The sequence below is a fragment of the Tympanuchus pallidicinctus genome, unplaced genomic scaffold (genome assembly GCF_026119805.1).
Source record: "Tympanuchus pallidicinctus isolate F22 unplaced genomic scaffold, pur_lepc_1.0 scaffold10, whole genome shotgun sequence".
NCBI lineage: Eukaryota > Metazoa > Chordata > Aves > Galliformes > Phasianidae > Tympanuchus > Tympanuchus pallidicinctus.
Window position 1 is genome coordinate 456,855 of NW_026294619.1, and position 27,603 is coordinate 484,457.

The 27,603-nt window shown below is 40.2% G+C and overlaps 1 protein-coding gene across 2 annotated transcripts in view; it reads left to right on the top strand.

Annotated features, from left to right (window-relative positions):
• Window positions 1–25,889, top strand: part of WARS2 (tryptophanyl tRNA synthetase 2, mitochondrial) — a 334,901-nt gene extending 309,012 nt beyond the window's left edge. For both annotated transcript variants that reach the window (XM_052702761.1, XM_052702772.1), the window contains one exon: window positions 25,874–25,889. The gene's annotated coding sequence lies outside the window, so the exon portion shown is untranslated. The remainder of the gene's footprint in view (window positions 1–25,873) is intronic.
• Window positions 25,890–27,603: the final 1,714 nt, after the last annotated feature.

Below are 27,603 nucleotides of genomic sequence, written 5' to 3' on the forward strand. Positions count from 1 at the left end.
AGTCTATATGAATCCCAAACTACCCGGAGAAAGAAAAGGCATAAATGAGGTGTTTGTGGTGAGACAGTCTCCACTGAACTGAACCCGAAGTGGCAAGGAGCTTTCTGTGAGGCTGGCAAAGAGGAGGCATGTGGAACAAGGACAGGGAGGTTGGGGTGACTGTGGCATGGGGTACTGGGGGAGCAGAAGGGGTGGCTGCGGTCAGGGCTGTGGATGTAGGGAGAGGAGCTTTGGAGCTCAGCATTGCATCTCCAAGCCTGTGAGCAGAACCCAGGGGACAGCCTCATGTCCCCCATGACCTGCCAATAGGAGCTCCGCCAAGCTGAGCAAAAACAAAACTTCTCCAGCTAAATACACAGCAACCATACTGGAACAGCTGGAAACAGCTTATTGCGGTCCCGAGGCCCCTCTCAAAAGCCAAGTCAGCACTTTGTGATGGTCTGGGTACCAGAAGCACGGTCAGATTGCACTGTTGCTTGTTGAAGATGTGGAACAGAGCTGTTTGCTGTCAGGGAATCAATTTCGTTGAAGAGGATTTGGTTCATGGATCTGCGGTGGTTTCACAGAGTTTTTACTTCAGAGGTAAAGCTGGAGAAGATGGCCTGACCCTGCCAGAAGGGCAGAGTTTCTCTGGGTGAAGCTTTGGGTTGTGACTTTAAAATTACTTGTTGTAAAGTTTATTTTTGCCATGCACATTTTGGTTCAATATTTTTAAAAGAGGATGTGAAAATGAAATGTTTGATCCATTTGGATCATACATTTCCCAGAATATTATTTCACAATAAGCATTTATTAATTAAATTCAGACATAAAAGTTGTAAATGATATTCAGATTTCCACAACTCTCAGTCTGAGCTAAAGGTCTTGATTTTCTCATTCTGCATCACCAGCACAGTACTGTGGCAAATATGAAATCCTCCCAGGGAATTTACTTTGTGGAGTCAAGAGGTACAGGACTGCCATGTAAAGAATGCACCTGACCCTCCCCAAATTTCTGACCTCCACTAAAAGTCTGAACAGACACTAATGGAACTAATGTCTCTTGTGCCATGCAATTTGAGGGGGAGCATACTGTGCATGGCAGTGTATTCCTAGAGCAGTATATTGCCTCTAAAATGGCTAATACCGAATTCAGCATGGAAATGGAAAGTCGTTTGCATGAGGCTCATCCCAAGTCCCTACCAGAGCGTGAGAATTTGTGCTTAGAAGTGAGGGCAGGGTTGTGCTGCCTTGCTGATGGATGCAGCAGAGGGCTGCCAGGAAGAGGCTCCAGAATAATTTCCTAAATAGCAGCGATAAAAATTACTGTTAGAGCCTAAATTGGCACTGTTTTCCTATATTCCAGGCAACTCCAAACTGCCTCGGAGCAAGGACATAATTTACCCTCAGAGTGTTATTATAGACGTTTGCGTATGCTGAGCTTTTTATACCCACGTCACGAGAAGGAAAACTGGAGGGGAAAACTCAGCATGGAGAGTGAGAAAGAACAACATGAAGAAAGAAGAAAAACACCCGAGCGGGCTCAGGGGAACAAGCGGCCATGAGACGGCAATGCATGGCTGTGTGCACAGGGTACCGTGCAGCACCTGGAGAAAACCAGTGAAAACAGCATACGTTTTTCATACATTCTATCTGCTTTTCAGAGTCTAAATGGGAATCAGTCTTAAAATGAAAATTTTGAAATAAAATGTCCTCTTTAGGCTTGTCTTTAAGCCTTAGTCCTTAATGCACTGAAAACAGAGCAGCATATCCTTGCATGTAAAAAATTTCTGCTGAAAATATGTACTGTTCAAAAATAACTTCCTTAAGAGCAGAACTTTGAAAATGCCTTTTAAAAACAATTGATTTCTTGTGAAATTGTTCACAGCACTGGAAAAGTCGCAGGGAAAAATCTCCTCCAACTCAGCAGATTTTTTAAGAACTCATTAAGTTGCACCAGCAGTTTCAGTTTCAATTTTTTCCTTCCGACCCCAGCTTTTCTAAATTGACACAGTCTTAAAAAGGCTACTGAAGAAAAATTAAATGCTAAAAATTGAAATAAAAACACCGACATTCTCAGTAGTATTTTGCTCACAGTGATTGAATGAAACAGCAGAAGAAATAAAATTTTGGGGGGGGAAAAAATACAAAACGTCTAAAATCAAACTCTGAAAAATGTTCTAAAAAGGAGAAACAATTTTGTATTTAGGGCTTTTGTGTGAAATATTTCTGATGTTTTTCTTACAGCTTTAGTTTACACATTCATTTGTGCAGTAGGAAAAAAGCAGGAAAAGGTACATTCAGATCTACTCTGTTTTTCTCCAGAGTGAAAGTGGAAATTGTCCTTTGTGATACCTATAGCAGATACATTTTTTCATTATACAAACAGAAAACATACCTAACCCACACACCCACAAACCCTCTGCACTCTTTAAATTGGGAAGCATTTTAAAACAATGATTGGCCATAATAATGTTAGGAGGATGTAAGAATTAATTCTCCTTCAGTTTTGCTTTCACATACGCTGAGTGGCAAAGCCGTGCAACTGGCAGGTCGTATAAAAGAAAAGAAAGAAAGAATATATATCTGCTAGCACATTCTCATTTGTATTTTTCTATTTACGCAGTCTCTTGCAGAGTTTTGTGTTTGGCAATCAGATCCATTTCTAACTTTCATCCTTCTGAAATGATATTTGTCTATGGTCTGTCCCTATTGCTGGTTACCAGAAGAATTGCTTTTCAGGCAATTTTTAGATCCTGTACTCCTGCTGCAGTTTATTTCTATCCTAGCAGGAGGATAGAATCAGGACGGGGATCTTCCAGCAGAAGAAACGTCAGGATACGGTCTTTCCTCCCCTTCACCATTAGTTATGAGGAAAAATAAAATGTTTTTTAAGGAATACTGCAAGATATATTTGACCTTTTTATCTTCTTAATCCTGTGCTACCTCATCACATTAAAATCAAGAATGCGTGAATTACCATCTCAAGATTATGAAGAGCTTGATAAACAAAAGAATATTCATACCTTTACCCCTTACATTTTTGCCTCCTTCACTACATTTCATATTTACCACTACATTTCATATTTACCACTATTAAGATCTTAATTTCTTTTTTCCTGATGCGGTTTTCTCTGCAATTTGTTGCATTCGCCTACAATAGCAATTCCACTCTTTTCCATTACCTTTTTCCCATTTTTCCTCTTTCCCTCCATTAGGATGAAAATGTACAAGAACTCTTATCCAGATATCTTTTTTGGACGGGTGAGTTGGGAGGAAAAGTCTCAAATCTTTCCTCATTCTGCTTGAAGAACATCATTAGAGAGTTGACTTTACTGGTTGTGTGGATGTGTAATTTATGTCATAAACACTATTACATCCTACACATATGAATTAATTATTAGTAATTATCTTTATCTCAGAAGTTCCCAAAACTTTTCCCCACAGTGTACAGTGATGAGGTTTATTTCCTGTAGCATACTAGCCTGGGTCTAAGGAATAAGCATGAGCTAACATCTCTATCTCCTGTGCTGTGATTTATGGAAATCTGTGATAGGAAGGTTGCAGATACCAGGATTCCTTTCAGAGTACTCCTTTGCTCCAAAAATGCTGAGGAAAGTCACACAGCAGATCAGATGCTGGTTCATTTGCAGCCAGGAGCAGAATATTTTGGGCAAGTGTATATCCCAGCAGGTCAGCTGCTAATATTTCGCTCTTGCTTTTCAGCGAGGCAGGCAGGCATGAGATACTCTGACTAAGGCCCAAATTGCACATTCCCACAACAGCTTAATTTGGCTGCATTGCAACATCTGTGTTGTGCTGAGTCCAGTATCTCTCCATGCTTTTGGGGCCAAACTCATCCATCATCACAGGCAGCAGTTCAGAGCATGGCAACGGCTGCTGCTGGTCTCAACTTTTTGATAAAAAGCAGAGAAAGAAAAAAAAAAAAAAAGAATTCATATTTTAAAAGGTGCCCAACAGCTGAGGCTACCACTCGAAGCAGAAGCGGGACAGAGTTACACTTCCCACACGAGAGGTGCATACCCTTGAAATTTAATAAAAAGAACAAGTGACACTCCATAATTTTCACTGCAAGCACCGACTGAAAGGTGACATTACACAATAAGAGTAAATCTCCCACTCCGCTTATACCAGGCCAGCACCCAGAGACATTTCTGCCATAACTCCAAAACCAAAATAGCAATGGGTGAAATACAACCTGCGTGCTGTTGTCAAAAACAAGCGCAAGTATTGTAGTTAATGCTTGGCAGCCGGCCTGGAAGCCAGAGTTCTGCAAAGGGGCCCTGCGGGGGTTTCCCATATACGCTGCATAAATCCCTGCTTCCCTCCTCCGCACCGGCTCAGGCTCACGGTGTGATCAGGAGTGCCCTGAGAGGCATCTTCCAGGCTGGCAAATGCATGTGGCAGCCTGGGATAAAATAAAATCCATACGTGTATCGTGTGTGTGCCTGCAGAGAGGACTGAGGGCCCGTTTGGTGCAATGTGATGGTCTTGATCTGATAATCTTTGAACGATCCTTGAGGCTCTTCCTCGCTTGGCTCTCACTCAGCTCTGATAACCTGATTCTTTCAGCTCTCACTGGCCTGGCACATGTTGTGGATCTTCCCTGTCATTCGGATCCTGACTGTTCCAAGCCAATCCACAGCACTCTAGGGAACAATATAGTTGTATTATAAAGGGTCAGAGTGATGCAAAATTTATCTTATCTGCTGCCTATGTGTCCCAGAGGTCAAGAACTAAAAATTTTTATAAGATTTAAAAATGTACCTTACATTAGGTATGAATTGTTTAGCTGTCAGATCTTGTTCTATACAGTCGTCTGCTGGACTGAAGATCCCTGCAATATCACATATCTTCTCCTTGCAAAGGTAATTATAGAACATGATTGAATCGTTTCTTAAGCTCTTTTACAAGTGAAACGAATAGATCCCTTCTAATCTCTCATGGTAAGCATGTTTTCCAGGCCACAGGCAATCCTGGCAGAAGTCAGGAGTCAACTGAAGTCAGTGGAGCTTCACCAGTCTTTGCTCCCTTGAGATCTAACTCTCCAATGCTAGCTAACATGACTATTTTCACAGGAGAATGTGGCCAGGTATACAATTAGAGTTTTTTTAGTGACTTTTATAGTCACATACCTTTTATTCAGATCACAGCAAGTGTTAACTGCATGTACTCCCATTAAATATAGTGTATTAATACATGTACTCAACCTACTTGTAAATATAAAAATAAGCAAAACTCAGAATAGTTATCCGTCAGAAAATTCTGACATCTCAAATTCTCATTTTATACCGGCTCAATAGTTGAAATACTAACATTATTTTAAAGAAAGGAATTACATTAAAAAAATAAAAATAAAAAAGAATGTTCAACATACGTGACACAGAATTTTCAAGTATCTGCATTTGTGTTGCACATACAAGCAGAACTGCCATCTGGATCCCTACATATATATAAATTGTAAGCAAACAGCATATCCTGAGCACATGCAGTCAGTGTACCTGAGTATTAGATGACCATTCTGAATAGGTGTCTGGTCCAAAAGGCCTCTGCTGTCACAGGAGATTAATCTTGGGACAGAATGGGTTGCATGCTTTGAAAGTTTATCTCCAGTCACTAGGAAGTGCTTAAACAGTTGGTTTAGACTAGAAAGTAAACCTTAATCTGTCTAAAAGATACATTCAGCAAAACAACTTGGTTAAAGCACATAAACATTAAGTTATCCTACCACATATACATGCAAACACAGATCAGGAGTATACAGTATTATCAGCACTTACCCGGACATCTACTCTGCAAACAGAAACGCGTTTTACCGGCTTCAGAATTCAGACAGAATAATTGAATGCCAGTTCTGCTGTTTAATTCATGTCTTTACTTAAACCTCAGCTCTTACAATCAAATGATCACTGCAGAATCAGAAATGTACATTAACGATGAAAATGTTGCTCTTCTGTCATCAAAGTTGTAAAGATCAGATTGAAAACACGAATCTGACGGCCTAAGGAAAAAAAAAAAGAAAGAGAGGAAGAGGACAAAAAAAACAAAACCAAAATCTATTATTTTCCCCAATCTTATGACTTACTCAACCTCGCTCCGTTATTTTAAACACTGCTGACAACACTCTTGCCAGCCCGCTCACATTAAAAACACATTCAGAAGCAAAAGCTAAAAACAAATGCATGAAGATATTACTGGCACATGTGTGCACGTAGCTTGCCACCACTGTTCAAGTGTGGATGTCCAAATTCTACAGATGAGAGTATATTCTGCAAAATGTATGTAACACCTGCAAATACTCAGCACGCATCCTGCACAATACAGTCGCAATGCCACAGTTATGCACGCACAAACATCACGAACCCACATACCTGCAGTTTTGGAAGCATGAAATATTCTGGCTTTCTGAGGAGAAGAAATGAAAATATTTTCATTTGTGATTGATACTTTGAAAGAAAATGAAAAATTTTGTCTTGGTTCAAATTAAAATGTCAATTCTTGGTTAGAAAAATAAATGAAATGCTTTTATGTCAAAACAGCAATTTAAAATGACAGATTTCTTTGGGTTCCAATTTAAGTTGTTTTGTTTTGAAAGGAAGAAAAAATGCTTAATGCAGAAGGAAAGTAAAAATGATCATTGTTTTTCAACAGGCCAACCCAAGGCGAAAATACTACTTGCAGCCAATGAAACTGACTGGAGAAATTGCAATGAAAAATTTTCATTCAAGATTTCTCTTGGGATCCTTTCCTTTCTGGAGTGGCAAGGCACACATGCAGCTCCCTTCTCCTCGCAGCTTTGCTTAGCATCAGTGGGAGCGTCTCATCGAGAGCTTCACATGCGCGCCCATGAGCACTCGGTGTTTGTGCTCTGTGTGCGCAAGCACCAACCACACGCTGGCAGGCAGCAGGCACGCACATGTGGTCTACGTTAAGAAACCCAAGAAATAAAGCCAATTTTAGATCAAGTGAGCTGTGGTCCCCTGGCTTGGCTTCTACCACAGGTGATACTATAAACAAAGTTTTGTGCCAATGTGAAAGAACAAATACACTATAAATAGCTCGTGGCTTCCAAACCTCCTCGTCTTGTTCCAGCCCTCTTTCAAACCCAAGCCAGCAGATGGGCTGAGAACACTTCAAACTGGCTCCTTGAAATAAAATACTGGAAATAAAGAGGAACAGCATGGAGGCAGTAAAACAAAATGGGAAAAGAAGGAGAGGGTGAAAGGTATTAATTTATTGGGGAGAGTGCTGGGAACATATAAGAGCAGGAAAGGAAGGAAGAAAGGGGACATCATCCTGCCTGATCACAATTGTCATTAACTTGCGGCAGAGATATTAAATTGCAGCATGGGTGCAAGTTCTTGCAGCCCACTCCAATCAAAACCTCCTCGGCATCCGACTCTTCCCTGTGTCGAGTGATTTAATGCACTGGCCCACATGGTATATTTACTGCCTCTTGCACTGTTTAATTGAGCCCAGGGGACTTCACAACCACATGGTTCAGCAGCGAAGCATTTGTTATCTGCACTGGGCAGTGCACCAGAGGCACGGGGAGGAAAGGGATTGGCCATTAAGACCCAAAAAGCAACAGTTGGGCTCTGTGCAGCAGGACGCAGTGTGCTGTAGGCTCTGATTAGTTTTAGGGAGCAGAAGGCTATGTGGACATCTGGAGAGAGTTTGCGAGGAGCCAAGACAACGTGGAGCTGGTGCAGCAGGCTTTGCCTCTAATGGGTGTTTGCACACGCATGGAGGTGTTAGAAGAACTTGAGAAAATCCCTAAGTTCTCCAGCAGAGATTAAGTGCCCTAAACACAGTTAAGCAGGCAATTGGTTTAACTATGGCTGCTGAATGTCAAATAGTGACAATCAACATGCACTTATGAGTTAGGAAACAAGAGTCTTTAGATATTTACCTACACAAGAAACTGGGGATTGTAGCAGCTAAACAAGATCAGCCAGCACTGCCATTAGATTACTGAAATTAAGACCCAATAAGGTTAAATAAAACCGAAATTCCATGCATTTCAGTATTCCCGTGTGCTCAAGTACAGGTCTAATGGCTGAAAAATCTATTGCCTGCTGGAAAAATCCTCACAGAAGAAAGGAAGCAGCCACAATGGTGGCAGTTGGTGGGTGTCCAGGAGAGGTCGCTATAATATGAGGGGAAAAAAAAAAAATTGTAAGGCATGCATACAGCAGATGGTGCAATTAAGAGAGAGTAAGCCAGACACGAGGGATAGTCATTCTGCATTAGGAGACAGCTTTGGAAATTTCTTTTTTCAGGAAGCGTGCTATGAAAAGAGCAGAATGGCTGAGAGCATAGTGTTCAGGAGTAGAAGTAATATGATTAAAGCTACCAGAGACCTGCTGAGAGACTGCCAGTGCAGGAAAACACAAGTCAACTGCCAAAAAAAAAAAAAACAAAAAACAAAAAAACAAACAGAAAAAAAGAAAGGAACATAGAATATTCCGGAGCACAGGACTAAAGCAGAAATTGATTTTTTTTTTTTTTTTTCACAAGAATCCACACAAACAACATTGCTACAGATAATCATTACCAAAATTTCTGACTTCTAGATGAACTGTCAGGCATTACAACAGTAATTGCAAAAGTTACTCACTACACCATTCCTGGCCAGAAAAATGCCCTGGAAAGGCACAAGTGAGAACTATTTTTCTTTCCTTGTGCTTAGAGCTTCAGCATTTGCAGAGCCAGGAGCAATTAGAAGAGTGATACAGAAAAATAAGGTGGAAACAAGTAAAACATTGGCTAGATGAAGGTCCCAGAGGTATGATATTTGAACAAGGGTTGACCCAGATTAAACCGTTCTCTTGAGATAAATCTTATCCTGGCAGAAAAGTCACAGATATCAAACAGATAAAATGTTATTCACAGCCATGAGAGTGGATGGACTTTTTACCTGGAAATACGTAAGCCACTCCACCTCTAACACATAAACAAGACACAAAATCAGAAGAAAAAAAAAGCCCATTCCACTCATCAGCAAGAAATGAGAGGAGTTTAGCCTGGCAGACTGGTTGAGTGAGAGCACACTGTCCAAACACACCACCAAATCAGCTGAGGGCAACTTTCACTTTTACATTTACACTTTCATCAAAGCACTCACAAACTAGACATAAAATTCCACACATCTTTAAGCCATGAAAAAAAATGATCCTTCATAGTCAAAAGAAAAATGCCTTGTCAAGTAATTTTACAGGACCTGGTTTTCAAAAAATCCACATTATGCTATAAGCCTACCAATACAGGTTTGATGAGAATGTTAACATTGTTAAATATGTAAAGAGATTATCCATCTTGTGTTTTGTTTTATTCTGAATAAATGTGACAAAAGAGATGGGACCATTTGTATAGTGGAACCACTGATTTCACTCAAACTCCAGGTGGCAATACTCAGTGTTACGCAAACATGGCTGAATACAACTTGAACAGCATCAGTGGCGTTACAGACTCACAATACATGCCAGAAATGTAGTCAGTAAACACCTTGAGAGGATGAAGAATGACACTGATGTCTCTGGATAAAGACAGAAAACTAACAAGCTCGCCTGCTATTCATCTCAAGCTTGCCTAGGAGTGTAAGGACACATGGTACTTCTCAGGCATGCTCCAAAGAGAAGACAAGGCTAATCTTTGCTATCAGAGTGGAAGCCAGAAAACAATGAAGACAGGAAGACTCTTAGCCAGCTTCTCTAAATTTTAAAGCTTTAAACCGTAGTACACATCAGGAGAGTTTAGCAGTTGGATTACCAAATTTTGGAAAAGCTTCAGGAGGAATATAATTAAAGAGGTACCCAGAAAAAGTTGACAGCTAACAAGCACCAACTTATTTAGTTCATCAGGGCAAGTTCTCAGCTTTAGACTGCCTTCGTACAAAGGTGCTGTATTTGAAGAAATTGAACTACAAGTGCACGCTTAGTGAAATCTTTTTAAAAAAATATTGTCAGAACGGAGACAAATGGAATATCTTTCATCACCATAGCTAGTCAGATCATGGGCTACACATACTATGCCATTTAGACATCTAACTGACTTTATAAATCTGTCCCTGTACTTTTCTGAAAGATAAATGATGTAGTTATACTGTGTCCTCCCTATAAGCCTTTTTCATTAAAGAAAGACCACGGAATGAGAAATACCAGTGAAAATTAAAAAAAAATTGAATTGGATGACTTTCAGCACTTGTAAAGGCAAGAGGAAGATGTGTATTGATGATTGAACTGGGGGAGTTCCTTTGCATGTTCATGCTTGAGTAATAGGACTGGATGTTACGTGCAAGGTCCCTATACTTGTTGATATATCTTAACCAAGTAATTTTCACCAAAGGGCTTTCTGGACTCCATCAGATGGAAGGAGGGCTGAATACAAAACATCAGGCTTCAACTATTTTGGAGAGAAAACCTCAGGGATGGATCAGTGATTAGGGAGAGCTGCCAGGAAATATTGATAAGCAGCAGACCTGAGAAACCATTGCTTGTCCATTTTCAACATCCCCATCTTTCCTGCTGTTTAAAAACACAAGCATGTTTTGGCTATGTGTGACCTACAGAGTCTGAAACATGCAGGAGTGGATGGGAAAACAGACAGAATGAAAGACAGTGGAGGAAGGATTCATGTATTTGTACATCTTCACTGAAACAGATATTTTTCTGAGCACAGCACAGTTTGAGTTATGATGCAGAATGAAGAAAGAAATTCTTTATCCCACCAAAGTGCCTCTGTTGAGGACAGCACTTGAGCTTCAGGAAAGCAAGCACCCTTGTAACTACTCTGCATATATATGAAGAAATATACTACTAGCAATAGATCAAATAAATTGAAGTTGTCATAGACAAAAACTGTCTCACTCAGATTCACAGTTTTAGAGCAAAATGGGAGGATGCTCTTCTTGCACCACCTTTGTTGTGGGTCTGCTCCATGAGGACTCTGTATGTCATTCATTCTCCTCTAAGAGAAGACCTGAAGCACAGCTGCAGTGGCCAGGAGGTGGACTGATCAGCAAATAGAAATAGGAAGGAGTAAAACTTCATGCTTACATCGTTCTTTAAGTTGAGAGAGGCATCTAAGCCTGTTCAACACAGCGCTCCATGTCAGTGTGGACAAAGTATCCAGCCTCAACAAAATAATGTCCTGTAAATTCAGACTACAAACTATGAACAAGGTACAATGAGAGACAGTCAACAGCTTTCATTATTTCTGTGCAAGTGGTAGAACAAAGACAAGTTTAGAACTATTTTCTGCATACTTTGGGAGCAGCAATCTCTCCCATAGTAGATTGTCTCAGATTGGACAGTTAACATCCCCTACTCACCTTCCACTGACTACTGTTGATTTAAATTCCTCTGTGGAGCTTAAAAGTAGCAGAAAAATACTGCTCATTTCTGTTTCTGTACAGAATACTTCAGCTTCCATCTTTCTGCATGTGGGCTCAAGGCGCACTTTCCTCAGTATTCCCTAGAAAGTGGACCATTAGTTCATGTTTGGCACTATCTCCATTTACCTCCTTTTTTTTTTTTCTTTTTTTTTTTCTTCTTATGACAATATGGCAGTAGGAGCACCAGAGACATAAATGATGCCCTGAACACTGATTTCAATTGTTGCTTGCTATGTCCCTATTCAGAGATCTCTCCATCTGGGGTTAATGGGGCAATTGTTCATCCTGCAGCCAACAGGGCACAGAGGAAAAGCTGACAACAGATTCTTCTGTCCTGTGCCTTGGCTGCTGGATTTGACATGAGAAACACTAAGCATAGGCAGTGCTTACAACAGCTGGGCACAATGGGCAGAAGGAGAAACAATTTCTATTCAGATTATACAAGATTGCTTTCTATTTGATTTTGCCAGCAATCATCTTGTGAAAGTGCATCAGTTCATTAGCTCAAAGAAAAGGTCTTTAGTTAACAATTCAGCATGAAGAACAAGATTTGTATGTATGATATTAGTAAGAAAAGAAACCTGCCACAAAACAACTTCAGAACTTGTCTAATCAGATACCTTCAAGGAAACACTGTGCAAGTTTATAAACATTGCAGACCAGAACTCTGCATAAAATGGATCTGGAGGAGCTATAAACTGTCAGATTTTTTTTTTCTGTATTTCATTTCTGTTGTGTTGCAATGATGTTTTCAGAAGATATTTTAAGAAGCCCACGAACAGATTCATGTGCTGTTACCACAGTAGCGTACGACCATCATTTCTCTGATCAAATCCAGACTAGGCTGTGATGAAAATTTGCAAGAAATATTTAAAACCACTGTTTATATTTGTCTGCACCCTGCTCCATAGAAGGGATGCTGCATTCTTTAAAAAAAATAGGATTTCACCCTATAAAACAGGTCTGGAAAGCTGTGATCTAAAATGCACAAGAAACTGCAAAGAGGATCTTAGAATATAGTTCTTGGCCAAACTTAATTATGGACATGTCACTTTCATTGTTAGAGTTTGTAGATGTTAACACCAGGACTACTGGCATCTAATCTGTTTAAATGTGATCTTAGTGACTCAAAATTGAACAACTACTGTCAAAAAATGCAAAATACTGACTCAAAGATTTATTTCTTTAGTGACTCAGTGTCCTCTGTGGAAGTGACTGAGGGATCGCCATTTCATTTCAGCTATGTAGAGAAGTCATTCATGAATGATTTGCCCAAAGACTCAGGACTAATTTTCAAACCCAGAATTTACCTGGAAGATAAATGCAGTGAAGTTTCTTAGGACGTTTTCAGTCACTACACTGAAAAATAACTTGATCAAAAATTGGTTTAACATTAAGATTTGCTCCATAATTTTACAAAAATAGTTTAGAGATGGACTGCTACAATTAAGTCAATTCCTATAGAGAATAGAGCTGGTGATAATGTGAAGATCACAGTGAAATATATTGAACACATAAAATAGTACACTGGCGTTCATACATTTTTGAACAAATGTTCCAAACTAGAAGTGATTGATTTTGCTGTAAGATCTGTGGGAGTACAGCTTCGAATAAACACAGGGGATTGTACTGTCAAAAATGTGAATAAGCCATTTTGCAAATAAGAAACATACAGGGATGGTTTAATACAGTCACACGTGTACAGCACAAATTCACAGAAACAGGCAAACCCAAATGTGAGTTTTTATGTGATTACACATTGCCTAGCCTCAGTTACTGTCAAACAACATTTGCAGTGAAATAAAGATCTCAAAACCATACAATACTGTGAAACAAGCAACCTTTTCAGAATAAAGAGGGAATTATAAAAAGCTGAGCAGGAAAGATCTTTTCACCTCTAAATGCCTCATCTCTTTTGCCTGAGAAATAAAAAAAAATTCCTTTACAGTCAGATTCACAGCAGCTCTCTCCAGACAGGTTACAGGGTGCTTATTTGTAACATTCATGTCTGCATAAGGCAGACACATATATTCAGTTACAGATCTTTAAAAAAAAAAGGCAGTATTTTTTGCACATATGAAAATCTGGAATTCTTACCTAAAGTGATGTATTTCTGGAATTAAGAAGTTTGAGACAGACCTTTGCAGAAAAATCTGACTTCTTTTCAATTAAATAGATTAACCAAACAAAGATGTGCTTTCAGAGGAGTCCTACTTGTTAAAGAACAATCATTTTAAAGCAGTATGTCTTTCTTTCCACTGTCTTTCAGTGTCATTTAGTTCAGAAAGAACAACTGAGATCAGCTAGCAAAATACGTGTGCATGCACACAGCAGAATAATTCTGCATAAAGGATTCATTTCCAGTGAACCTGGACAATAAATAGAGATGTCATGTCAGTCTGCAAATAAACTTTTGGCAAATCATTAGATGGTACGAATTTGTTGAAGTCAGGAGTCAATCAAGAAGGTGAAGTCATGAGAGAATTTCATTCCAATGATTAGATCATTCATTATCTCATTGTAACGTCTATGAACCAAAGCTATCGCGCTGTCCCAGCATTTTCACAGGGTCTTCAGGGTGTATTCAACAACCAGCTCCAACAATGTCACTGGCTATGAGATCCGTTCCTAGCTAACTTTTGCTTGTCACTCATGATTTCCAACATAGTTTTTCCAAACACTGGTAGGAACAAAAGGGTTATAGGAATTTAAATCCCCTACAAGTGTGCTGCTGAACAAACCAGAAAAAAAAAAAAATTCAAAGAGAATTTAGCTTCAGTTTAGTAACATTTTCCTTAGACATGCTTCAATTTCAAAATACCATATGTACAGAGAGCAAATGTGCTGATGATGTGGTAAGCCATTTGGCCCATAAGAGGAAGTTATATTCAAGTACAAAAAAGTGAATCACTTGGACACGATTGCCATATTAAAAAAATAAAAATAAAAATAACCACAATTGACTCAAAAAAGAAATAATCTTAAAAGATCTATCCTTGCTGTTTTGTAAACCACTGTACCAGATCTCCCTCTGAGGGTGAGGAGAGTCCCATGGGGTGGAAAAGAGGAGAAGCCATCCACTACTATAGGGCTACCAGTTGCAAGGATGACTTACATCCAACCCCTTCATGCCAGCCCTGGATTCCTGGTGCTAAGGATTAGTTCTGCTTTACGTGATCTCCTGAGCATCCGATATCACATCTGACAAAAATCACAGGATATTACTGGGTCTCTTAACTCTAATTGGTATTGATCTACATGAAATTTTTTGGTCAGCTAAGACGGTGTCTCACGCAGAAACCAGTTGTGAACATGAGATGTTACCATTTACAGTGAAATCTTTGCACATTTCTGAACTGTAGGGGTCAGAATTTCTAAGATTTAATGAAAAACCACCAATGTCTTTCAACCTGTAGTTCTTCAAGAGAAAGAGATATGAAACATCAATATCTATGGCAATAAGCTATCCATTACAACCTCTAAGGTAAGGGAGAGTGAATCCCCTCCAGTGAGTCACTGTATTCAGTGAATTCCCTTCTTTCTCTCTCAAAATAACATTCACACATTCTGTATGAAGTATGCTATTTTATAATGGGGAAGATTTATATCAAGCTTGTCATATTGTCATACGATAGCACATATGTTCTCGGTCAACAGCCATTACTTCATGCACGTCTTCAGGACAATGCTAAGCCTCTTAGAAGCTTTCTTACATGTACATGCTACCTATATGTAAAAATAATATTAAGGCAAGAGGGGTTGATTAGTTATTTGTTTGATTTATAAACTAAAGGAGAGATGTCCAGAATTGCATGTTGGACACTGTTATGTTATTAAATATTTTCCTGGGCCATTCTGAGCTAATCTGCTGTCACACTGCCAGGAAAACAACAGTGCTATGCTGCTGGATTGATTGGGGTTAGGATAACTGATGATGTCAGATGGATATGTAGCCGACACAAGTTTGAACATTGTGATGAATATGCTGAAACAGTGATTCTTAGAGAAATTCTCATTCCTCTCAGATCAATGCAGATGACACAAACTAAATAAACACAAAGGCCAGATGAACTGACAAGAAGGTGTCCTAAAAAATGGCAGGAAAGGCTGATACAGGAGGAGTGCTGCCATTCATGTATTTGACTGTATGGCATGTTTTTGATATGGATATCTTCACCATGCCAAGAGAGCAAGACTATTAACCAGCTAGTACTGAGTACTGTTCAAGAACTCTCACCCCCTTAGGAGCCTTTATTTCCATGATAAGCTCAGAGAACAACCAGCAGTCAGTCTTCAGTTCTGTTCTATAGAAAGTGTCAACGGAGAGTGTTGCAGTGAATTACAGACTTAAAACAGCTAATGATTTAAAATGGCTGAATATTGGTTATAGCTGGAAAAAATCATTTGCTGTGCTGATCATGTGATGCAGAAGAGAGAAGCTTCTACTAGCATAACAAAGAAAGTAGAAATCACTTATCAGAATCTCAGATGAGCCTAACATCAATAGTCTTGGCCCAAAATTTGAAGCAAGCTTCTGATTTTACCACAGGGCTTCACTGATATCTTCCCACACCTATTTTCCCCTCCTGTGCAGCATTTAACTGTCTGATCCAGAAGAATATGAATTCTCTCACCCACCTTCCACCCACTACATACAAGAAAAAAAAGGCAAGGGGAAGGGAAGGAAAAAAAAAAAGGCAATTAAGTTAACAAATCTAACACCTTGACACGCTTCCAAGAAAGGCTGAGTTAAGCTTGGGTAGTGAACTTCAATCTTAGAATTTCCTAACTTTTGTATTCATAACTCTTTTCTTTAAATATTTTTAAGCAATTTTGTATGCAGAGGCATAACCAGTACACACTTCTGCAGGAAAGGCAACCATTAGGCCATGTCTCCTATCAGCCTTAACTGGAATAGGTGTGCTTCCTTCTTGCTGTTTCACATTTGCACCCAGTCAGCCATCCAAAAAGCTACTTGCTCTCTCAGAAGCAAAATTGCTGCTATTGCATCTGTTACATCCATTTCCATGATTTTTTTGCTGATTGCCCCTTCCAATTCTAACTACTCCAACTATTTCACTGTGCTAACAAGGGATGTAAACACAAGTTTAGCCTGCCTACCACACGTGTGTAAATACAGGCCAGTGCCTGCACTTGGAGCATGAGGGTGCAGCCTGTAAGCATCCATCACATTTTGACTCACACCCGGGGCTATAAAATGTGACCTGAAAAAATAGCACTTCTGTGCTTTTTTGAAGGATGGGTTTTAGTTTAGAGAGACAGACAGAGCCCCTGGGGGTGGGTTCTGGGCATTTCCTGCTGGAGTATGCAGCTGTAAAGATCAGTCACCTAAACAACTTGACAGAATCCCTTTAAGTAAATCAGCAATTGAAGGCAACCCCTGTTGGGAAGGAAGGGCCACTATGGCTTAATTAACTGTTAATGAAGAGACTGGGCCTTTCCAGTACTGGTGCAGAAGGGCAACTTAAAGTAACACAACCAGCTGGGGATCACTGCTGGAAAAGAGAAAGCTGCAGTCACCTTTCCAGAACTGATATGCTAGCACACCATTGCCAATTACACCCTTATTCTATCCCACCATCCACTGTCCCTACATCAATATCCTACCCATGCTTACAGAACATATATGTAAGATATGTTGGCTAAATACAGAAGTCTTGTGAATTCTCTTCTGAATGTCTATGAACATTGCCTTGAGTAATGACTTCAGTTAATCTGCTCAGATAATTCTGAGATATCAAGCACCAGCCAGATGTTGTAAGGTCCTCAGTTGCAAGCCTTCTGCCTGGCAGACCCTGATAGAGAACTGTTGATAGACTGAGGAATCATTTTATCTGCCTTTGCACAATGCTCATGCAATTTGTGTTCACCAGCATTCATTGATATATTGTGGCAAATTTACACGAGGAAGGAGAAAAATACTCTTCAGGTCTTTTACATTGTCATAAAAGTCATGGGAGCAGAAGTGAAGAAGACTGTTGTCTTAATAGTCTGTTGTGACCAGTGAAGGAATATTCCTTTTGGTACATTCAGTATTTCCATGCTTCTTTTAAACATAGTACTGTTTCAAATGATTCAAGAACTGATTCTCACCATCTCTTGTAGACAGAGTTCCACAGCTCAGAAATGTGGAACTCTGTCCACATTTTTTTTTCTTGGTGGTGCTCCCACATTTTGATTTCTTCATATTTATGTAATTAGTCAAAATGTAATACTTCACTTTTTTTGTGTGTTTTCCCACTGGAAGTGTATGTGGATGTCTCCCATAGATTTACAGAGTCTGGAAAGGAGCTCCATGGCGACTTAATCTGACTTCTGCATTACATAATCCGAAATTTCTTGTCAAGTGGTTGCTTCATCTCAGCCATTAATTTGTGGCAGAATTTGTGGCAGAAAAGTGTGCTTTTTAAAAAGACAAAGTCTCCATTAAGAGTAAGGCAGCAGATCTGTGGCATCCCTGGGTAAAATGCTGCAGTTGTTTACTATTCTTACAGATAAAATTTTAATTCTGAATTTTATTGACATGAAATCTGAGCCACCAACTCCAGTTATGCTTTTACTATTAAAAAGCTTTTTGTTTTCAGCTGCGCTCGAGTAATCCCATAGTTTTTATTTAGCTTATATTAATTGGAGTGTTTAAAACTGTCTGACTATGCTGTTCCAGTTCTCATGATAACTGAGGTCTCATGATTACTAAGAACTACCCAGCCAATACCCCTCATTATGGCTCATGCAGATCCTTCTCCCCCCTGGTTTTCATCTTATGTCTTTTTTTTTCCCAGAAAAATGGCATGCAAAGGAAAATGAGTTTTGAGTGAGTAATTATTGCCATTTCTTCAGTTCTGTCCTTGTGATTCTTTTCAGCTGGAGGATCAAGATTACCTGAGCTACAAATATGCAGAGTTCCTTTTCATGGAACTGAAAAGGACAACTTTAAGCAATATATGCACCAGGACAGAAATCTGTAGAGGACAGCAGTTTTCTTCAGAACACTTTTGTTATTAAATGAACATGTTATATAGAAACATATACACCTATTTCAGACCATTCTGAGTAAATAAGATCTTGGATTTTAAATGATTCTTTCCAAAAGCATTTTCACATACAGAACAGAAGAGAATTTATCCTAAGCACCTAAAATATATTGACAATAATAATAATCTTTCTCTGTGGTTTACACATTTGGCCTTGTTGGGCATACATTTCTGTACCAGCATAAACTGTTTTGGTTAGAGGCTTGACTTCATTTTCACCTTTGAATTATAGCCTCAGCTGTGGATACAGTCACGCTTTATGCTTATCTTGGTATAGATTATCCTTCTCCAGTAAAAGACTAACTATACCAGTAAAACAGGTACAGATTGATCATAGGTGACTGTTTCCTTCAGCAGCACCATCTACAGTCTGTGCTTGCTTGGATCACACTGTGCATTAATGACCATGCAGCTGCACAGCTGCCTTCTCCATCCACCTCGTCCCACTATTAGCACCCTCTATTGCACCTGACAGCATGGATACAAGTGAGGAACCTGATAAAACTTTAATCAGTCCACTATTCTCAACAGGTCTTTTAGGCACAAGAAGAAATTAGGGACTCCAGCATGAAACATAACAATAACTTGATACCACAGTGCTAGGTACATTGGGTAATGTCTAAAGAAGCAATCTTCCCCTTTCAGGCTGTTCTTCTGTTCTCTCTTCCCTTTGTCAGAGGTCTTACAGGTAGTTGCTTGTTCTCCTTGTCTACATCATTCATTTGAAGCTCTAAACACAATTATGAGTACATCCACCTGGGAGTTTGCCAACACATTTTTGCTCCTAGGGCCAAGTAGATTTGCACAGATCTGAGAGAAACAACACAATTTCTTATCATCTATGACAAAACTCTCTAAGAAATTCAGTACCTCAGGCAGCATATGGTTTACATCTAATGTTAAGTCAGATATGGACTAACTATTACTTATAATTTGGGGTCATTTAGATATGGGCTTAGAATTAAACGTTTGCAGATTTTAAATTCAAATGCCAACCACTGCCCATTCTGGGAAGTAGTTGAGGTGTCCAGATTGCTGGTAGCTCATATCACAGGCCAGTTCACACTCCATTTTAAGGAGAAGTTGTTGGAACATTAATGGAAATTCAAAGAATGGAGATCAAAAAAGCAATTAGGCCACTTTGTCTCATGTCCTACAAAGACCTTTGGAAAGTTCCAGGCTATGATCTTACTGCTCTTCTGCAGAATCCTGAGACTTCTGTTTGGGAGGAGTATCTCAGGAAGAGGGCTGTTATTGCATATTACTTGTTTCAAAGCAAAGGATGTTGAAGTTTTCCTGATGCCACAGTAGTGTGACATCAGAGTAAAATTGAGATGACATAGAAAGAACTACCTGCTTCTCCATCTGTCATAGAGTAAGAGAGGGAAAATACTCCAGCACATGTCAACAGGATTGTTTTCTGTGGCACTTTTATCATTGTGCATCATCAGGATCTCTGCACAGTCCACCACCTGACTGCAATACTAACCTGCCATCTTTCTGAGACATGAGACAGAATCCAAGCATGGATCCATCTCACTTCTGCAAAAATAAGAGCTACTGAGTTAGCATTCTGTGATGGCACATCTCAGGTAATGGAAATGCCATACCTTCAGAAAATCTGTACTGGTAGCTGGGCTGAGTAGAATACAAAGCCCAGATTTTTTGCCACAATACAGTCCCTACTCCATGCTAATGTTCAGGATTTCTGCAACCCTTAAAGAGCTATTTTAGTGAAATAAAAATAACCATTCATAAATAAACAGTTTACTGACCAAACTTGCCAAGGCTGCATCTCCCAAAACCTCAAGGGAGGAATTACCTATACAGAATCAGTTACACTGAGAAAGGAGCTTCTCTTCATGCCTTCAACACCTACAAATCTTCCTGGCTGCCCACAAACTGACAGCATTTCTGCAATTAAAATAAACTGGCCTAGAGTCAACTTCAAAAAGGAAAGTGTAGGATTTCTTGCCTGCTTAGAGAAGGCTGGGGGAGATGGCTAGGGGAAGACAGAGTAGTAGCTAAGGAGCAGAAGCAGTGTAGTCCAGGAAAGATAAAGTGAAGCTGCAAAATGCTGTCCTGTGCTGCTCTTGGTGCCTAGTATTAATAGAACTTTGGGCATGTGAGAAAAATACAAGTCTTTCCATCTAACAAGAAAAAGACCTTGTAGGCTTTGCTTTTTTTTTTTTTGGCGTTAAACACCTTGTTAATTTTTCAGCGATTAACAGTCGTTTAGCACATGGAGAGTGCGGTGGGCAACTTGTGTAGATGAATAAATTAAGGCCAAGAAAGCATGCTAAGATGAAAATCAAAGCTGTCTGTTTTATTGGAAAGGCATCTGCAAATGAGAAGGGAGGAAATTGGTATCTCATTAAAACTGGGAAGGAGAGCGGCAGAGAGAGAGAGAGGAAACTGAAATCTCGTTAAAATAACTGGAGAGTCTGTCCTAATTATATGTTTCCAATTTCTAACAAGAGGATATTTGTTAAAGGCTCAGAGTGCTTTTCCTCCAACCAAAACAAACAATACTAATGGCATTATTCTGTCTCCTTGGTGCAGTAGCAATGACAGAATCTTTTTCAAAATAAACACTTCAGGCCAGGAGATTAGCAAAGTTAATGCAAGCAAAAAAAAAAAGTCAATTGCTTTTTCTCTTAATGACTTGTTGGAGTATTGTGGCCTGACCTCTGCCCTGGTGCACATGAAGAGGCTGCTCAGCTTGGCCTTGAACTCATCTGCAGAGCCACAGAGATGCCCTTGCCTTGAGCTGCAAAATGAGCAGCTCCCTTGCCCTTCAGTCTTGCCAGGAACCAATGCCTTGCACTAGAACAGTGGGACTACTCTCCTACCTCTGAACTTAGAGATAGGCATGATATTTAACAAAGAATAGTGCTAAATGCCAGGGTTTTAGAACACTTACTCCCAGTTCTTCCATTGGCTGATTCAGTGACTTTGCATATGCAACCTTGACTCAATTTTCTCCTGTAAAGACTGAAAATAAAAATACTTCCTCATATTATTTCAAGATCTCAGTAGAATTGAACCAGAACATGCAAAAAGGAGTCTGGAAACTGCTTTGACTACTAAACCAGCTGCAACTCAGCTTGTTGTGCAATACTCAACATAAATACATTACCTGTGAATTTTTCAAATGGAATGTATACACTTGCAATCAGATGTTCAACTGAAAAATTTGATCATGTCTCTTTACTGGACTTTTTAAGCCCCGTCTTACCAGAGGAAGATGGCCCTCACTTCACAATCACACTTTATTCACGTCATCACCTTTTGGCAGTATGTACATTTGTGAACAACTGTTGTCAAGGATGGAGCACAGGAGGGGTAAAATTTTGTGAAAAGTTTCTGATGGACACCTTGAGAACTCACTAAGAATTTCAACCACTTCTATTGAACTAGACATTGATGCATTAGTTTCACAAAAACAAGGTCAAATACATTACTAGTTTTATGTTTTGTTTCTCTTTTTTATATTATAGTAAAAAATATTTTAAAATAAAATAAGTTTTGTTACTTAAATACATTAACTATATTATCTTTTTATATGCAGTTCAAGACAATTCATCTCCACACAATGCAGTCCAGGCAAGCCAAAAGGTTGAACACTAGTGATCTAATTGAACCTCACAACTAACTCAAACCACAGCAACTTGCAGCACAAGTTCTCTTTCCTTCTTTAAAATCATAAGAAACTTCCATCATTCACATACAGACCTTGGGAAAGCTGGATACAGTTACACCTACCATCTCCCTCTTACTTGAGCATCTAATAACAATGTTCTTAGAGACAGTAAAGGATGGAGAGAGCTGCAGAGAAATACTGGCTGCATGAGTAATCCTTGTAGAGGCAAAGACACAGGATGCTATGTGACTGGAAAAGAATGACTTGTGGGATAAGGGGATGATCACACCATGGCTCAGTTTCTGAACTTCCGAGAGGAGAGGAGAGGAGAGGAGAGGAGAGGAGAGGAGAGGAGAGGAGAGGAGAGGAGAAGAGAGGAGAGGAGAGGAGGGGAGGGGAGGGGAGGGGAGGGGAGGGGAGGGGAGTGGTGGGGAGGGGAGTGGTGGGGAGGGGAGGGGAGGGGAGGGGAGGGGAGGGGAGGGGAGGGGAAGGGAGGGGAGGGGAGGGGAGGGGAGGAGAGGGGAGGGGAGGGGAGGGGAGAGGAGAGGGGTAGTGTAACTGTAGGCAAAATCTCCAAAATAAATGGAGGTTAAAAACTGCGGAAGTCCCACAGGCATTACAGGCATCATAAATATCTCAAGGTTACACTTCATGAGGATTATTACTGTGCTGCCAAGAAGCAGGAGATACTGGCTTGAACAACACTACAGTCCACATCCTTATCTCTAAGTTGCTGAGAGATGTATTTGAGAGCTGGATGATTCTGTGTATAAATAAATGGTTGTGTGGTTGTAGTCAGAAAGCTGTGGTCAACAGCTTTTTGTCCCAGAGAGACCAGTCAAAATTGATGTTCCCAAGGGGTCCATCTTGGGACTGGTACACTTTAAGTACTCTTTAACATCTTTATCAATGACTTGGATGATAGGACTAAATGCACCCTTAGCAAGTTGGTGGAAAACACTAAGCTGAATGGTGCAGTTGATACAACTGAAGGGAGGGATGCCATCCAGAGGGACATGGATGGGCTTGAAAAGTGGGCCCACAAGAATTTAATGACATTCAACAAGGCCAAGTGCAAGGTGTTGCGCTTGTGTCAGGGCAATCCCAGACATATACAAACTGGGAGAAGAGCAGCTTAGAAATGGATTTGGGGGTTCTGGGGAATGAAAAGCTGGACGTGAGCAAGCAGTGTGCACTTGCAGCACTGAAGATCAGCTGTATCTGAGTTGCATCAAAAGAGGATTGGCCAGCAGGAAGAGAGAGGGTATTATCCTCCTTTGCATTGCTCTCATGAGGCCCCATCTGGAATACTGCATTCAGATGCGGGGCCCCCAGTACAGGAAGAATCTGGAGATCTTGGACTGGGTCCGAAGGACCATGAAGATTATCAAAGGACTGGAACACCCTTACTACAAAGAAAGGTTGAAGGATTTGGGCTTGTTTAGCTTGGAAAAGAGAAGGCTTTGGGGAGACCTTATTGCGGCCTTCTAGTACTTGAAGGAGCAGGAATGGAAGCAACTGATTACACAGTCTAATAATGATAGGACAAGTGGTAAATGGCTTTAAACTAAAAGATTGTACATTTAGGTTAGATGTTAGGAAGGTTTTTTTTTTTTACTCAGAGGGTGTTGAGGTACTGAAACAAGATGCCCAGAGAGCTTGTGTTTGACCCATCTCTAGAGGCATTTGAGAGCAGGTTGGATGGGTCTCTGAGCAAACTGATCCTGTGGGTGGCCACCCTGACTGCAGCCAGGTATTGGAACAAAATGATTTGTAAGATCTCTTCCAACCAAAGCCATTCTATAATTCTACCAACTTAGCTATTTCATGGGAAAGAAAATATATGTGGAAGACATGAGATGGTCAGACTTTGTGAGCAAATGAGCAGAACCAGGCTACAGTGAACATCACTTTAAGCTACTAACCATAGCTGACTTATGAGGAGCAAACTGAATGCAAATATTGACTACTCTGTGACTTAGTAGGATAATGCTTCTATAAATTTATGTATGATTTACCAAATAGGCAAGTCAGATTCTGCTAGAAGGAGCCAACAGCAAGCCAAATTCAATTTGTGATTTCTTCATTATGCAACGAAGTCCACAAATACATTCCTCAATTTTTGCTATTTTTAAGGTGCACGGCCAAGCTGCCATGAATCTGTATGCCAGGGAAATTCTGACTCTCATTTCTGTCAGCATAAATCACCCAGTTGACTTCTGCTATTGTATAAATACTCATAATGATAGGGACAGAAAAGGCCCCAAGTGATTTCACTGTGTTCAGAAAAACTCCATGTATCTGTTGTGGAAACCACGGGGAGGTCAAGGAATGCACTGACCCAAGCAGACTGGACTGGCCATGCAAATGCAGCATGAACCTGAACCTGACAGCCTTATTTCCAATTTCCTTCCTTTCTTTTCTACTCCACTTTCTTTTTTTCTTTTCTTACAGGCAATTTCGCCAATAATCCTTCATGCTGGTATTACCAGCAGCACACAAGTGTGTCTAAAACCTTGACGACAGTAATTAATGTATTCCATCAGCACCCATGTCTCACAGCCAGCTGTTTTGTTGTGAAATCTGCCAAGCCCTAGAGGAACAAAACTGTGCCCCTTCCTTTCACTCCATGCAATGTCTGGTGTAACTTTCGCTTAACGATTAGTGCCTTTATTCAATCCATCACCATAGGGCAGGGGTTACACTAGTCTTAGGGGCATCCAGCAAAACATGATCTGATAGAAAGTGCTCTGCTGAAGGAGAATTGACTATCAGAGGAGTAGCTGCAGGTGGAGAAATGAGAGAGGAAAGAGGAGAGGCCTTTTAGGGAGAGAAATACCACTTCTGTTCCGCTTAGTTATCAGCACACACAATAGGATGCCTGGGGAAGCAAGATACTGGCTGTCAGAGTAGTCTGATAAGACAGAAGCTATGCTTGATTACTGCAGTGACCACCCAGCTGTGCCTGTAGGATTTCTCTGTTTTAATCTATTCCAAGGAGAGTCTGAGGAATCTGTTTTGTACTGTCAAGTCACTATAAATTTCCCAGTGTGAACACCTCCACTGATAATTGCACTTAAAATAGGAACAGAGCATTTTTATATACTATACATATTAGTCAAATAGAAAAGGAACTTCAGATCATCTGTGAAGGAGATTAACATTTAGATAGACTAGAAATGGAGAACCACTTTACAAGTCCTCCTTAAGTAATCTTTGCACTGACTAATGAATTTATGAGCCATTAAGCTGTCCTCCATTTCACAGCAAGAATGTGCATACAAATGAATTTTCCATTATTATTATGTCAATAACGGCAAAGAAATCTCAGTTGAAGAGGTAGGATGTGAACTTTGCTCTCGAAACAAGTAGGTTTATAATCTTTCTCAAATCTTCTGGAGGCAGTATAGTCAAGGTGTCCTCCACCAGGAACGTTACATGTTAAATGTCACAGATATTAATGTTCCATAAGCTCCCTGTTTTCTCTGGACATGTTCCCCAGCTGAACCTACTCAAAGACCCTCAGCTGATCTCTGTCTTCTGCTTTAAAAAGCCTTCAAACTTATCAACTCTTGCCTTCCTGATCTGTGCTGCAGAGCGTAGCTGTCATTCATTGTTCCTGCTCTCCATGTTCCTTGCTTGTAATAGCCTTTTAAAAGTCTTTTGACTTGTGTCTTTTGCATTCTTTTCGTACAGTGTGTCTATGCACCTTAATTTCACCTTTGTAAATCTGCTCTTAATTCTCTCTCATGTCTGATCAGGAAGGCCTCAATGTTCAAGCTGTGCATCCTTCTGTCATTGCTGCTACACATATCCCTGCATCGTTTCAAGTGACTATCACTGCTCACTCACTTTTATTTAGCATATCATAGAATCACAGAAACAGGCTGCCTTCTTTCCTTTTCTTTTCACTAAGATCATCTGGTCGAACCAGTGAAGTTAAATTCCTTTAGTCGTGGGGGAAAACACAAGCAGCAGTATTTCTAATTTCTAAAAGGATGCTGAGATTGTAATTTCACTGTAAAACAATCAGTAATGTTACTCTGTGTGTGTGTAAATTTTTCACAAACTTTCCAGAGCTTTCCGGACCTGAGTCCCAGGACCTGGACTGCTTTCACTGACAAGTGTGTAAACCCATTTGATCCATTACTTTTGCAGAAAAAAATACGTAGTTCCCAATCATTTGTGTAGGTGATAAACACCTTCAGTAGGTGGGTGCAGCCTTTAAATGTAGGTAAAGGCTCCCTCCTGTGGAGCTTGTGGACTCTGCAAAACCCTTGTAGGTTTTGAAATTGCTGGGAAGTTGTTAGCATGACACAGCTTTGGGACAGACACTGGCTTTGGGGACAAATCCACACAAATACTTAGGCTGTAAGTTGGAGTTGATGGCATCTGTGTCTAAATTTGTTACCCAGAAGGTAACCCTGGCAGGCACAGGGGGGTGGCCGGGTGCCACTCAATGTTTTTCAGAAGAGCAATGGCTGCTGCCCTGTCTGTCATCAGCTGGTGACGGTCCCAAGTGGAATTTGGTCCAGCAGGGATGTGTTGGAGGGCAGCTGAAGACTGGTAGCAAGTGCATTTGGTCAACCTGGAGGATCCGACCTCTGTAACTCCTTCCTGCTTCAGGGCTGGCCCACTGGGCTTCCCAGAGGCACAGGAAGCCTTTGTGCACTTTATTTCTCCCAGGAGATCTGCAGTCAGCTCTACCATACACCTGCCACCCTGCCAAAAATAATGTAAACAAGGCACTTCTGTTAAATCTGCAGCCAAGAAAATCTCTGTATATTTTGAGCAACCTGGGCTCCAATGTTCAGGATTTTTTTTTTAAACAACTTTTTTTTTTTTTTTTTTTTTTTTGTTGTTGTTGTTGTTCTCCATTTAATGGCTTGTAGGTGATGTGTTCTCCTTTATTTCTGCACAGACCCTCTTCCCTCTTTTACTTGTGCAGGGTCAAACTCTGAAGCATGGCTCAAAGAACTGCACTCCTACATTTAGAGGCACCTGGGTTTGAAAGCAGTGTGTTCTGGATACAGGATGCACCAGCAGACTTGTAACAATGTTGTTGCCTCATGGAAAAGACTTCTCTAGCTATGTAAATGGAGAATAATGTGTTTACTGTTTCTCTTAGCTACTTTCTTTATATAGACAATGCTGCTGGAGAAAGGAAGTGCACCAAGCAGGTAAGAGGCTAAATTTTAGAACATGGAATTGCTTTTGCTATAGGCAATTATTTTAGTATAGTTTAGGATTAGTTTCACATTTCAAAATTCCTTTTTGTATTTTATTTTTGCTGCATTCCTTGAGCACAAAGCATCTAAACACATCACAGAATGGGAAACTTCTTTCACTTGCGTAGCCAGGAAACATACAATGGGATTGTGGTCAAACTTTCTAAAAAATTTTACCTCCGGAGCTGAGACCAAGCACTGAAACAGGAGATTATAATAAAAGTCCAAACATAACCTTAATGAAAGGTTTTGCTGTTCTGAAAGCTATAATATAGGGCAACT